Genomic DNA, 15,096 nt, shown 5'->3' with positions numbered 1-15,096 from the left:
ATTTTCTAATAATTATAATCTTTTATCTTAGATAATTTCATAGGAAGTTTCTCTTTATCGTTTGCCATTGCGTTTTTGGATAAAATTGTCCCTTCAACTTAGACGAGGTCCCACGAGACTCGTAAGGAAGAGAGAGTCTTGTAGCATTTATCTACAAAATCGATTACTCTCATAAAATACTGGATATAATATCGCCATTATCAGAACTCTTGACGATTACTCATGTCCCAGTTTTTCAATTCAATTTCGTATCAAAGGCGAGACAAAAGTTTGATACTCGGCGAGAATTAAGAGAGATAGTTTTACTCGCTCGCCTCGGGTCCCCTTCGCTCGAATTTACTGGGCAAATTAAACGCGAGAACTTTGTAGGAAATTAATCCTTGGCCCCGGTGCTTCTCCGGTTCTGCGGATTCTTTCGCCGATTTTTATCCATTGCCCGGAGCATTCCTTAGCCGTGAAAAGCGGGTCTCCGGGTTATCTACAGAAGAAGAATTCGCGCAATTCCTTGTTCAACCCATCCAAAATTCCGTTCGCTTTGTATACTAAAAGAGTCTACAATTATTTTTGTGTTTTATCCGTTCAAATCATATTTTCTACTCATTCAATTTTCATTTAATTCCCTATACATTCGTCATAAAAGATTCTATGATCTTTTATGTATTTCATCTATTCAATTCGCGTTTGAATTTTGCGATGAAACGACATTTGATCAATTGCATCGTTCGCTGTAATCTGTGTCCTTCATATCCACAAATGGCCAATTTGAAAGCATGTAACATGCGTCAATAATTTACTGAACAAATCTATTTTTCATGTGCAATCTTTTGCTTCTGATTGCACCGTAATTGACATTTTGAATTCGCATCACGAACCGTTTGTTTGGCATGGCTTCAGTGTTGAGAATGAATCAGGGATGGCAAGTTAAAAGTAATTAAACGAACGGTTCGTGTTAATCAGCGTGCCACTAATGATTAAATTAAGGCGTCGCGCTTAACCCGGCGAGACTACTTCGGGAAGCGTGAAAACGTGGAAGCAAGCTAGGAAAAAAGGAAACAAGCGACGCAAACTTTTTGCAAACGTCACAGCTTTCTTATATATATATCACTTAAGAGAACTATTCTCGTTTTAATCCGCGATACAGTGTATCAACTCGAGAAGATTAAATTTCTCGCAAACTGGAACATTTCCACGATGATCGAAACATGGAAAACAATCCTTCTGATTAAATGCGTCAACGCAAGGTTTCTAATGGAATATTAATTCCCTTTTCAGGCAGCCAGTCTATTAACCGAATGATCCGTCAAAGCCAATGCGTCTAATTCAGTGAATGTTATTGCGTCAATCTCTTCTATCTTGGTTATTCCATGTTCAGAGAATTCTTTCTTATTTAATTATTTCTTACTGTATAAACTTTTTTTTCTATGTGCTAATATTACAGAAAAAAATCTAAAATCATTCAAATAGCACTCTTCAACTATCTATTTTACATGAAAATCGAAATATTTGAGAAAGAATAAACTTATGTAAATAAAACAGTATCCGAGCTCAATTTTTCCCAGAGACGAACGATCCACATTTACACAGTATGAGACTTTATCCACTTCGCATCCAATAAAATTCAGTAAAGAAAAAAATTTTCCTGCCATTTTTATTTCTTAAGTAGTTCTATCCCATATCATGTGACAGTGTCAAAATCATATTATCAACGGTGGTAAGATCGAAAGTAGATTTTCGGTCGGGCGTAATTTTTGTCACGTCGCGGCCTCGTTATAAGGTTGTCCCTCGATATACGGTGCTCCATGGACTAGCCATCATAATTGCATCGATCAGTAACATCGTTATCGTCCGCGCATAATTGTTCGCCACGATATATCTATGGCAATTAGCCCGCGGCTCGTGTATCAAAGGAATGCTCGATTGCCCCGCTGTTGTCCGGCAGAGCACGTGAACCGCTTTAAGATCGTATTTCCCTCCTCACTTATCACGATAAAATTAAAATTTTCTCTACTGTACTCGTGCTCTTTATTTCCTCCATTGTTCAGCAATTAATAAATAAATTAAATTGCTCTTTTATTTGTAACCTTGTATTGTGCAATTTTCCTTATTTTTACAAATAAAAATAAGACAATGCTGCAACAAAACTTGTAGTCATTAATGTGCGTCGCGAGAGAGGTTCACGCTCTCGAAATTCTATTTCAAGTTTCGCATTGCCACACCGAAATCGTCTAATAATACGTTTGATTTCGGTAATTGGGTCGGGAGCTCAGTGAATTTTGTACGCGACCACGAGATGGTTCGCCGATGAACATGGATGCGGAGAGCATTACTTTTAACGATGGTAGACATTCGATAAACACTTACACTGCGATATACGCGTTGGCCGTCCTTTGCGAATCTGGACGTAAATACAGCGTGGCACCGACGGTGATAATAAATCATCCGTCGTCCGTGACAGACGCTCCCGTGATCGCGGTACACCGGAAGAGCTACTCTCTTCACCGTTGACTACTATTGTATACGATGTGTCTTACGTTCACCGATAATTCAGTCTGAAAGAAACACTAGTGTTTCAACGATTTTATGAGAAATAAAACATTTATATGTGAGTGAAGTCATGAATACTTGGATACATTTCAGAATTGATTGAAAATCCTCCGAAGCTTGAAATGTCAAAAGCTACTTATATCACGATGATAAAACATCTGAATCTCGTCTTTCCATGAATCTGTTATTTCGCGATCCAAATTTAATACAGTCTATTTTTGGGATAAAATGAAAAGTTATCAGTCCTCTATTATATTCTTTTGGCCTCTGATCCCACCGACACTTTATCCCCGGAAATCTTATTTTATCTCCGCGTAAACTGTTCGGTTTCGGCACTCGGAAACGAATCCGGGTACAGAATTCCGTGAAGAAACTTGTCCGGGGGGGAACTTGAAACGATTCGTTGTGATGAATGATTATTTTCCTCCGGCAAACAATATTTACTCGTCACAATCGTGAGGAACTTTCGACCTTTAACCAACTCCACCCGAAGATCACATGTCGTGAATGAAACCGAGTGGTTAACTTGCCTCGAAGTTCTTTAGCTCTTGGTGACGAAATTTCATGTAGGATCGAGGGTGCTCCTCCTGAATCTGTCCCTGATTTACCCATACTAGTTTAGTCTAATGCGTGTACAGAGTGGAACGTTTGAATAGAAACTCGGAGCAGCATGCCAACTCTGATATCAAGTTTAATTCGTAGTCGAAAGGAAAGTTCTGTGTAATAAGAAAATTTTCTCACTTCATATTTCTTAATACTTAAATCACATTCATCAACATTCTCATTTTTCTCATTTGCTCATGTTTCAAATTGAAATAGCATTAAAAAATGAAATGAAGCATTCAACGTGTACAAATTTTTAAAATCTGTTGCTGAATTCTTCTGGTCATTCCTAAATAAAATACACGAAGCGATTTTTGCTTATTTCTACATAAAACTGTTTACGAACGTCGATAAATCTTGTTGTAACAAACACTTTGAATCGAAAGAATATAAATGTAATATCATTGTATAAATTTACACGTGCATTTCATCGTCCCACCCTGTACGGGTGTTCGCTTTATCCCAAAGAGATTGCTTGCAGAATTTCAAATTGCTGGAAGTCGAGACGCAGGGCTTTAAGCGTTGATGCTGCGATCGTGATTGCCCGCGTGATGCGGCAATTAATCCACTCGGTTAGGCGAAACTGGCTGCCATTAATCTTTTCTCTAGTGACACATTGATCGCGTTCACTCCAAGTCAATTTTCATTTACAATGGATTACAAAGCGACTTACAATTTACTTCATAAATCACAGATATACTTCGCGAATTTTCGAGTTAACAAAATTACCGAAAACGTTCATTCTTAATTGAATCATTTAAAATTCTACATAATTATTCGTAATTAAAACAACAAAGTAAATGACGTATGAATGGACAACAATTTGCTACGTTTAAGAATTTTCTTGGAACCATGTTAGATGACTAACCACTTATGACAATATTGGCTACTTCTAGTTATGTCTAGTTTTAAGAAATCATCTTCGATAAGATAGCTCTAAGGTACAAAATCGTGCCTGAATCATAAGACTCGGAGTCGCACTCTGCCTCAATCTTGAATCCCTGAATCTGAATAGTCGCGATGTCCCAAACGAATCAGGTTTTGACTGAACTCTGAAACAATCACTGTCCGCTTGAATTCCTCACAATTGTACAACCCATACTTGGAAATATAAAGTTACATCGTGATTGCTGAGACTTATTTCTACGCGGATCCCGAATACAACAATCGATAGAAAATTCTCTCGCTTCAACTTATATTTTCGTCAACATTTCTTACGTCACTGTGCATGTTTAGAGGCGGTTGGAAATCAACGCGAGCAAGACCCGGTAATGATAAGCGCAATTAATAATTTAAAAATCAATGGGTTCTAGGTCAAGTACCTCGCGCGGCTAGATCGATCTTCGACGTCGGCGTGCCTAACCGTATGAATGAAAGTCGGCCAGAGAAAGAGCGAGCCTCGCGTCAGAGCGAGACGAATCGTAGCTATGCTCGAAGAGCGGGGAAAGCGGTCTCGTTCATTCGAGGGCAGCTGAGAAATAGAAACGATGAGTGAGACGCGGCGAGATTGAGAGAGGACACAGTCGGGGATAGAGGAAGATCTTCGTGGAAGACGTTGTCGCGAAAAGAGACGCGCGCGGAGAATAAAAAGCGTTATAATAGAGAGAGGGTGGAAACGACGCGTAAAAACGAAGCAATGGAAAAAAAGGGTGGAAGTAGGGGTGTATGGGGAGGGGGTGAAAGAGTCGAGGCCTGGAAGAGGAACGGGTGACGCGGTGTTGAAGAAAGAGAATGGCAAGAGGAAGATGAGATGATGACGGTGGAGAGGAGCAGGAAGCGGGAGGAACCGCGCAGGCGGCATCCACTGCCAGGGTCACTCGACGCAAATGCTTTTGTACGTACTCGGATGATTCTCTCGGTGGAGCAGCACTCAGTGCGCTGCAAGCGCTCGCAGCTCGCATGTCCGCTTTACGCTTTTTCCGGGAAAAGCTGGTTAAAAATCGTTAACGCCTAAATGACAGTGCAAATGTTCCTCCTGACCAATGGTATGAAAATCTTTTAGTCGAGCCAAACTTAAGCTGATCGCAGTGATAACTGAAATGTCCTTTTTTTTTAACTATAAATTACTAGTGCGCGAGAACGAAAATCGAAAAGTTTAACCAGTTTGTAGATTTTTGTTGGGGAACTGATTGGCTGGAACAGTGAACGAAGTGAGTGCGAACGAGCAGAATTTTGCTTAATCCAATGAAAGATTGAATTCGCAACATAAGTGAATCGTAATTTTAATGAGAATTTTTAATTCCCAATGCCGGTAAAAATGTTTCGGTCATAATACAATAAAATACCGCAAGTTTTATGTAGTTATAATAAATTATTAATAATGCAACAGTGCTTAAAGCGAAGTGCATATTCAAAGAAATTCTTACTAGATTCCACCTTTTTAATTGATACTCGAAGAGACTTGTAAACGAATCTTCTATCTAAAAATACCAATAAATGGAGACAAACAGAATGTAAATGCAATAAAATGTACGAAACAATTGTTCACACAACAAAAGTTCTGTTTTCATGTTTTAAATGGTGTAACAGCATTTTACTGCGCTGATGAAAAACTTTTTGCCACCGTTGTATCCGAAGCGAACGCGGACACTGTTAATTTTAGAGGCGAAACCTTTCGGTCCGGGATTCCAGATGCCAATAAACCGACAGGAAGATGTATGAAGCCGCGATTCTGATGTAAACGTGTGCACGCTATGAGGATGATTAAAGACCGCGCCGCGACAAAAGAACCCTTCTTACCGCGTTTTTGGACAATTGTTTCGAGCGTCACTCCAGCGAGAACGAACTCGGCGAAGCAGCGATTCAAGAATCTAAGGGAGTTCGGAAGTGTGTTTTGAAAATATCCTCATCAAGTGCGACGAGGCCGGAAGAGACGCCGGATTACCGACAAGGTACAAGATCAAAAGTGTCTTTTAGGAAGCAGAAAACAATTTCAGACTAATGGACACCTGTGCCAAATTTTCCCAATATCCATCTCTGCTACCATTTCTTCCGAGCCCCAAAAGTAGTATCAATATAATGAAGCGAGACGATCTTGAATTAGCTCGTTAATCATCGAATTACTAATTCCAATCTGAACATCAAAATTGATAGGAAATTATATCATGAACGATCATCCCCTGATACTTTATCCCGAATCTCTTTTAAAAATGAAATATTCAACTATATAAAATTTCATCGTCAGGTAAAACGAGTAATTCGAAATACTTCACGTGATATCAAATTTTTCTGGTCGCAGTATCGAAAATGTAACGTGTTGGGTGTTGGTTAATCGATACATGCTAAGAAATTGATACAGCGACATAGTACGAACATTACAGACTCTTGGCCAGCTGCATTTTTTCCTAGCCCTTTTAATCTCCTCTGATCCGGTTCGCGATGAGCTCGAACACTACAAGAAGCATCCTGCGGATTAACCAGAGTACCAAAGCCTTAAACCTCTCGACAAGCTGTTGACCTGAAAAGGCATTTGAGGATAACTCGATAGGCCGATTCTTATCACCCACTGGATGTACACCTCGGTTACATGCTAAGCTCTAAGCCTAAGCGATTAACGATGAGAATTAATTATTTTCCCAAACGGTTTCCCACTCACTTTCTAAACTCATTTAAATAGCAAATCAGGTATCACATATAGTACTCGTCATTTAATCATTGTATCAAAACGTGATAGGAGTTCATTACATCATAGAGATTAGTAAATGAATATATCCTTGAAAACGAAAAATGAAAACGAAAATGGATCTCTGTCGTGTTTTATTAAAAGTTATTCCTATTCTACACCTGGCAAAAAATTTCTGATAGTATATAATAGAGAGAGGGTGGAAACGACGCGTAAAAACGAAGCAATGGAAAAAAAGGGTGGAAGTAGGGGTGTATGGGGAGGGGGTGAAAGAGTCGAGGCCTGGAAGAGGAACGGGTGACGCGGTGTTGAAGAAAGAGAATGGCAAGAGGAAGATGAGATGATGACGGTGGAGAGGAGCAGGAAGCGGGAGGAACCGCGCAGGCGGCATCCACTGCCAGGGTCACTCGACGCAAATGCTTTTGTACGTACTCGGATGATTCTCTCGGTGGAGCAGCACTCAGTGCGCTGCAAGCGCTCGCAGCTCGCATGTCCGCTTTACGCTTTTTCCGGGAAAAGCTGGTTAAAAATCGTTAACGCCTAAATGACAGTGCAAATGTTCCTCCTGACCAATGGTATGAAAATCTTTTAGTCGAGCCAAACTTAAGCTGATCGCAGTGATAACTGAAATGTCCTTTTTTTTTAACTATAAATTACTAGTGCGCGAGAACGAAAATCGAAAAGTTTAACCAGTTTGTAGATTTTTGTTGGGGAACTGATTGGCTGGAACAGTGAACGAAGTGAGTGCGAACGAGCAGAATTTTGCTTAATCCAATGAAAGATTGAATTCGCAACATAAGTGAATCGTAATTTTAATGAGAATTTTTAATTCCCAATGCCGGTAAAAATGTTTCGGTCATAATACAATAAAATACCGCAAGTTTTATGTAGTTATAATAAATTATTAATAATGCAACAGTGCTTAAAGCGAAGTGCATATTCAAAGAAATTCTTACTAGATTCCACCTTTTTAATTGATACTCGAAGAGACTTGTAAACGAATCTTCTATCTAAAAATACCAATAAATGGAGACAAACAGAATGTAAATGCAATAAAATGTACGAAACAATTGTTCACACAACAAAAGTTCTGTTTTCATGTTTTAAATGGTGTAACAGCATTTTACTGCGCTGATGAAAAACTTTTTGCCACCGTTGTATCCGAAGCGAACGCGGACACTGTTAATTTTAGAGGCGAAACCTTTCGGTCCGGGATTCCAGATGCCAATAAACCGACAGGAAGATGTATGAAGCCGCGATTCTGATGTAAACGTGTGCACGCTATGAGGATGATTAAAGACCGCGCCGCGACAAAAGAACCCTTCTTACCGCGTTTTTGGACAATTGTTTCGAGCGTCACTCCAGCGAGAACGAACTCGGCGAAGCAGCGATTCAAGAATCTAAGGGAGTTCGGAAGTGTGTTTTGAAAATATCCTCATCAAGTGCGACGAGGCCGGAAGAGACGCCGGATTACCGACAAGGTACAAGATCAAAAGTGTCTTTTAGGAAGCAGAAAACAATTTCAGACTAATGGACACCTGTGCCAAATTTTCCCAATATCCATCTCTGCTACCATTTCTTCCGAGCCCCAAAAGTAGTATCAATATAATGAAGCGAGACGATCTTGAATTAGCTCGTTAATCATCGAATTACTAATTCCAATCTGAACATCAAAATTGATAGGAAATTATATCATGAACGATCATCCCCTGATACTTTATCCCGAATCTCTTTTAAAAATGAAATATTCAACTATATAAAATTTCATCGTCAGGTAAAACGAGTAATTCGAAATACTTCACGTGATATCAAATTTTTCTGGTCGCAGTATCGAAAATGTAACGTGTTGGGTGTTGGTTAATCGATACATGCTAAGAAATTGATACAGCGACATAGTACGAACATTACAGACTCTTGGCCAGCTGCATTTTTTCCTAGCCCTTTTAATCTCCTCTGATCCGGTTCGCGATGAGCTCGAACACTACAAGAAGCATCCTGCGGATTAACCAGAGTACCAAAGCCTTAAACCTCTCGACAAGCTGTTGACCTGAAAAGGCATTTGAGGATAACTCGATAGGCCGATTCTTATCACCCACTGGATGTACACCTCGGTTACATGCTAAGCTCTAAGCCTAAGCGATTAACGATGAGAATTAATTATTTTCCCAAACGGTTTCCCACTCACTTTCTAAACTCATTTAAATAGCAAATCAGGTATCACATATAGTACTCGTCATTTAATCATTGTATCAAAACGTGATAGGAGTTCATTACATCATAGAGATTAGTAAATGAATATATCCTTGAAAACGAAAAATGAAAACGAAAATGGATCTCTGTCGTGTTTTATTAAAAGTTATTCCTATTCTACACCTGGCAAAAAATTTCTGATAGTATATAACATATAATACAATAATTAAATGAAGACATGCGAAGCTTAAAAATGTGCAAGAAAATGTATAAAACAGTATCATTTTTCAAGCCTTTTTATCCATTATCATATTATCGCATTGATCAAAAACATTGCGCAAAAGGTTGTAGCAATTCAAGGAGCATCATTGAATCTTCAATATTTTTGCCAAGACAAACAGTCCCGTTAACTATTTTATGACTCGTTTAAACATTGACAATGTAAATATTGTGTCTCGAACGGGACAACTGAAAATTGAAAGCGTTACTGTATTTCGTATCATCTCGCTATAAAATCACGCGTAACGAGCATCGGTGCGTGAATTACGCTTTCTGCGTACTTCATTAACAGCCGGATTCGCGAACGAGCAGGCCTAGTAATTAACGAGAGAAATTCGGTTTCAGACAAGAGCCAATGAAAAGCACCCAATTAATGTTTTTGTAATTATGCAAACTATTATAATATAATACTGCGGACTATGTATATTAAATATAAAACTGCAAACTACAATATATGAAGTTCCGTAATTATGCAGTTGTTTCTAAATTACAGTAACTAAACAATGAAATTTTTCTTATTAACTTTATCTACCCGAACTTATCGAAGATCGAATCGATTTTTTCCGAAGCTTTTATGATACTGTTTTTGCTCCTTCGTTAAAGTTACGCGCGAATAACTGTAGCCTCTCTCAATTGCACGCACAAACGAGTCCCTCGGTCCCCATAGAAGGGGATCCGAAATCGCTTATCCCGAAAGTCGATTGCGATTCTTTTCGACGAGTGCGTCGCATCACCACGTTCCTTTCACCCGGAGAAAAACCGAGATTCTCGTGTCGGGTGGGTAGATCGTTCCCTTATTGGAATAATCGTGGCGCCGCGAAAGCGTTTTTCCCGTCGACAAGTGGAATCGGTTAAATTGCTCGTGGCCGAGGTCGAACGCTGATTTCTATCGATTCATTTCGAAAAAAAAAAATTTAATCTGCAGTTCTCTATTTCATATAATCCGAAATATCATACGTGTATATACGTGTGCCTCGGTGCAAAGTGTCTTATATATTATATGTATGTAACGTGTAAATATGTACGTACGGTATATTGAAACTTTTCGAAATCCCGTCGTAGATTTCATTTTTTAAAGATTATTTTATTTTGAATTAGAATTCGCACTCGATTTATAAATTTTACTACTAAGAAGGAAAAAGGATTATCAGATAAATGTAGGAGACGAGACTGGCGTGAAACATTTAACAAAGACAAAAATATAAATGGCACGAGTCGATCTCTTTTAAGTAGAAAGGATGCGCGTAGCTTCCCGAGAGAAGTTTGTACGAATTAGTTGTTGGGGCGGCACTTTGTCCAAACGGAATGCGGATTCGACGCGAAAGGCTGTTTGTTCCGGTACGAACAAAAGAGATCTCGGTTTCCCGTTCCCCTTTTATTGCTCGCAATTAGCGGATAAAGTTTCCGTTGTTTCCTTCGATTTTTCTCCCGCGGGCAATAAATGGGACCTTGAAATATTCGAAGTCGGGAGAAGAATGCAATCGCATGCATCCTCGGAATTCGTGAAAAGGAGGACAAAAGTCTCACGCGTCGACGCGTGCGATCGGGAACACACAATGCCGTGCGATTTATCTGATTGCTTCCGAGTACAGAGAGAGAGAGAGAGAGCCAAGAGTGTCCAATAGTCAATCAGGAAGCTCTTTTACACGCGCGTACATCGACAGATCGAGTGTGCGGAAATTATAAGTGCTGCATCCAATATTCAGAGCGTCAAAGCTTGAATTTATATTTCAATATTCAAAGGATAAAAGAAATGTTCATTTAACACAGACGTTTTAATTCGATACCGGGAATAATAAAGCAGTCAGTTTTATCTCTGACGGTGATTCTTAGTCACTGCGAACGTCGAATAATTATGTCATGGTTTCGCAGGAGAGATACACGCAGATATTCTTCGTCGAGATGCGGGTTGAACCCGTAGATTTCTCTACTGTCTATCTCTCCTCGATCCGATCTACTAAAAGTGAAATCAAACCTCGTACTCCAATTTTCATAACATTTAAGTATTGCAATACCCAGTCTATGGTATTCTGTGTATTTTTATATACGTGCAGTTTATATTCTCCACAGATTTGATTTTCTATCGAATCCATTGAATCTTCGGTCTAATCATGATATCATACCATTCAGTAGCATACAACCGGTTTTCAATAATAACTGAAAGACCACATATTTGTCATCGTGTCTCATTGTCGTAGCAAACGAGTTGCACGTATTCCCTACACGACTGTCATTGTTTCGGTGAGAGAAACATAATTGTTGAAACGTGTACAGAGATTATTGGATTAATGTATTATTAGCTATAAGCATTAATTAACGCGACTCTTTGAACACATTCTGATGGTCAATAGTTTACGCATCAGTTATTCGTTACACGTTATTCCCTTATTAATATAATTTCTATTAAAGAATTAATGTTATGTTTACCAACGGAGATACAGTTAATTAAAACGCGCAATATTGTTTATTAATTTCGAATTACAAACAAAATTTAAAAACCATTCCACTATGTGTCTACGTAAAGAGTGGAAATGGGAAGATAAATCAGACACAAAGCTCGAATTTGAAAGGTTTCGGCACGAATAATAATTATGGCGGAGGTGTACAATAAATGGAGTGCGCGAGGCCTACGTCACGAGATTCATGGAGCTAGACATATAACGATGTAAATTATTCGATCGATGCGTTACTGAAACAGTAAGGAATTCACGTTCGTATTCATGCATACGAATCCTCGTTTCCATTCCGAATCGTTCACCGTCGTCGAACGGGAAAAAGGGAATTAAACATTCACACGTGTCGACGCTACACGCCACAGTGATTACAAAATTCATTTTCTTACAGGACTCGATCGATTTTCGTACGGTTCAAGGGGCGTCATTTTATTATTGAAAAATATAACGAAACAGGAAAATGATAAACAGAAAATTAATATATGGAATAATTAATCTAGATCTTGTAGCTTCTCGAAGAATCAGTCTTTTCTTGTGTCTTATAATATTATAGTATAATGTATTAGGTGTACAATTTAATTCATTGCCTTTATTGTATACATTTTTTATGTATTTAAGGCTACAACTTTTGTACGTTTAATACATCTGTTATAAATCCTTTTATTAACACTATTTCTACTGTGTGTGTGTGTGTGTGTGTGTGTGTGTGTGGTTTGACACAAACTCTCAAGAAATTGTACGTGGAACCCGGCATCTACTAATGATCAGGTGAAATAAAGCGCAGCCGAACATTGATTATTTAAACGGATTGTCTTAATTCCATGCCGTTGGGTATAAATGGCCATTACACGATCCGGAGCGATTTTCCAGCCGGTTGAACGAAAAGGGTAGCCTCAACCCCTCGTCAAACCTTAATTACATCCGAGAATTGGGTTGGGTGTCTCCTATGCTCATCGCAAACGTGATATCTGGCTTCGCGTTTGTCTTCGCGGACTTCAACTTTAATTCGTCGTTGATAAGCACAACTTCAAAATTACAGAATGAATCGACAAAAATAATTAACAAATTATTTCACTGCCATATAAAAATCTTTTTACACGAATTTTTTATTTGATGAAAGTCGCGTTTATTATATTTCATTGTGTTCCCATCAATTAAATAAGTATATTATTTCTTATTGAATTTTATATCATGTACCAAGTGTAATTATATATAAAGGTTACTCGACCGACTTTTATCCGGATACAATTTATTCCTTTGGCAAAGTGTTTGCTTCTGACAGGATTCATCAGTGTTTGTGAAAATCATAAGAGACGCGTTCGCCGTTTGTCCAAACTCCGTTACCGGGGCAAATACAAATTGCGTCGGGAAACGAGATTATTCGGTAAACGTCTTTTCGCTTCGAGAATAAAAACTCGAACAAATGCGTGTTTACAAACGGCTTTTAAACGTTAATATTTCTCGCAGATTGGTTCTCGCGAGGTGAATAACGTCGCATCGAGCGTATCAACGTCGATCCTTTCCCCGACGGACTGATTGCAAATAAAACCGGCCGACGCTGAAATCTCAGACGTAAATCGCGAATTCGGTGGCAGTATTCCGCGTCGTTCCGCCTTTATCACGTTCCACCTCTTCTCCCGTCGCATTATCCGGACTGCTGCGATTACAATTACGGTTCAACGTCGATTTCTAGTCGCCGATTTTCCGAAGCTGTTTTTATATCCGAATAAAAATTTATGTCTATTTGTACGAGAAATGAAAAGCGTATCATTCCGAATTGCCTCATTCTGTGTATATAGCAAATTATCATTGAATTTCGATTTCTATTATTATTATCAAACACGCATGAAGTGTTACGAAATATAAACTACACACGTACGTATTTATATTATATTTTATATTGTATTTATATTACAGCTTATATTGAGTCGTGAATTATTGGTGCAAGGTTATAAAAATAATTTAGAGATTTAATGCAGATAGAAATATAGTATCGTATGTAATGAACGACGACGAAAACTCGCGTAGGCAAATGTGCCGTTCCAGTTCTCATTAATTATCAGAGATTAATAGAGTAACCTCGGAATTTCTTGCTGCGCTAATAAATGTCGAACAGGTAATTAAGATCCAGTTATTAATTATCCGATTCTCAGCAAACAAACAAAGCTGATAATAATTCTGTCTCCTCTGTTAGTAAGCTTCGTTTTAGCAATTGTTTTCTCAACACGAAGGGAGCGTTTCCTTTTACAAAATGAAAGCAGTAACGAATTTTGATTGGAGTTTCTTCGATAGTTCAGTTGCCCTGGGTGACCGGGTGGTAAACGGGATAAAGAAAATTGGCCGACGCGAAGAGTTCGCGTAAATATTTGCGATGCCTGTACCTACATAAGATTCGAAGGCTCGTAGAAAGAAATAACCGATGGAAACGATGTCGTTCGCATTGAAAGTTTATTGCAATAACCGATTTTCCAAAAGCGTAGGTTCCCCCGCTATGAATGTTTGTAGGAAGCGACAAGAGTGCAGCGAACGAGCACGTCGTTTATGAAAACAGAGGTATGCGTTTCATGTGTTCTACTGATGTACGTATTTGCTCATCGTTTTCAACTCATTGAGGTAAAAGCAAATATATTCGCTACCAAAAAGAGTTTCACAAAACTCATTTCTGTACTTCCCATCTTTTCGGAATTCTAACATTTGTCAGTTGAAGTAATAAAAAACTGATATTTGTTTTTTCACCTGACGAACGGCTTGGAAATGGTAACAGGCAGTATTTACAAAATACACGGCGAAATTGTTTTTCGGTTATATTCAGAGAATCTTTTCCAATCTCATAGAATTGAGCATTTTACTTGTTACGACTGAATCAATTTACGTAATGACAGTTAATTGTAAAATAATTATCGGTTTGCGAATCAAATTGGACAGCCGCGCGTGCGTTGCTTGAAACGCGTTCGATAGTAGGGAACATGTAACGCATGGAAAATCCCCTCTCGACCTTTTATTTCCCACTGTATATGCAGCATCCGTAAACGGCGTTTCTGTCCGCTGACTATGGACAGATGCTTATCCTAATCTTCCTTGTGCGATGAAAAAGTACGACACGGGACATATAAAATAGACACGAGGCTACAACGTAAAACTGATAAATTGTATAAATAATCATAAAATAAATTAAAATCTTCTAAAAGAAGTTTAACTCAAAGCTCGTATACTTCTTTTAACATTTCTCATGATGATATTTCGATTGTCTCAACGTTTACATAATTATATGATAATCGGTAGATCGCGGATTTTATGCAATTATGTATATGAAAATTTAATATGCAGAGATGATAAATATCGCGTTTAATGTATAAAGCAGTGATTCTCAACCTTCTTTTCGTCACGGTACACTTTTAATAATCT

At 38.5% G+C, this 15,096-nt stretch overlaps 2 protein-coding genes across 9 annotated transcripts in view; one reads left to right on the top strand and one right to left on the bottom strand.

Moving 5' to 3' along the window:
- LOC108625395 (uncharacterized) overlaps positions 1–15,096 on the bottom strand; it is a 60,447-nt gene that overhangs the window by 34,558 nt on the left and 10,793 nt on the right. The gene's annotated exons all lie outside the window — the stretch shown is intronic.
- Positions 4,981–15,096, top strand: part of FMRFaR (FMRFamide Receptor) — a 23,978-nt gene continuing 13,862 nt past the window's right edge. For 2 of the 4 annotated variants that reach the window (XM_026813891.1, XM_026813890.1), the window contains exon 1: positions 4,981–6,038. The gene's annotated coding sequence lies outside the window, so the exon portion shown is untranslated. Of the gene's footprint in view, positions 6,039–7,192; positions 8,251–15,096 lie in introns of those variants that run through there. The other 2 variants (XM_018025392.2, XM_018025390.2) reach the window with 1 other exon arrangement.

The sequence above is a fragment of the Ceratina calcarata genome, unplaced genomic scaffold (genome assembly GCF_001652005.2).
Source record: "Ceratina calcarata isolate Rehan_Ccalc_2016 unplaced genomic scaffold, ASM165200v1 scaffold351.2, whole genome shotgun sequence".
Lineage (NCBI taxonomy): Eukaryota > Metazoa > Arthropoda > Insecta > Hymenoptera > Apidae > Ceratina > Ceratina calcarata.
Note: the sequence above shows the minus strand (reverse complement) of the source record. Positions and strands in the feature narration are given on the sequence as shown.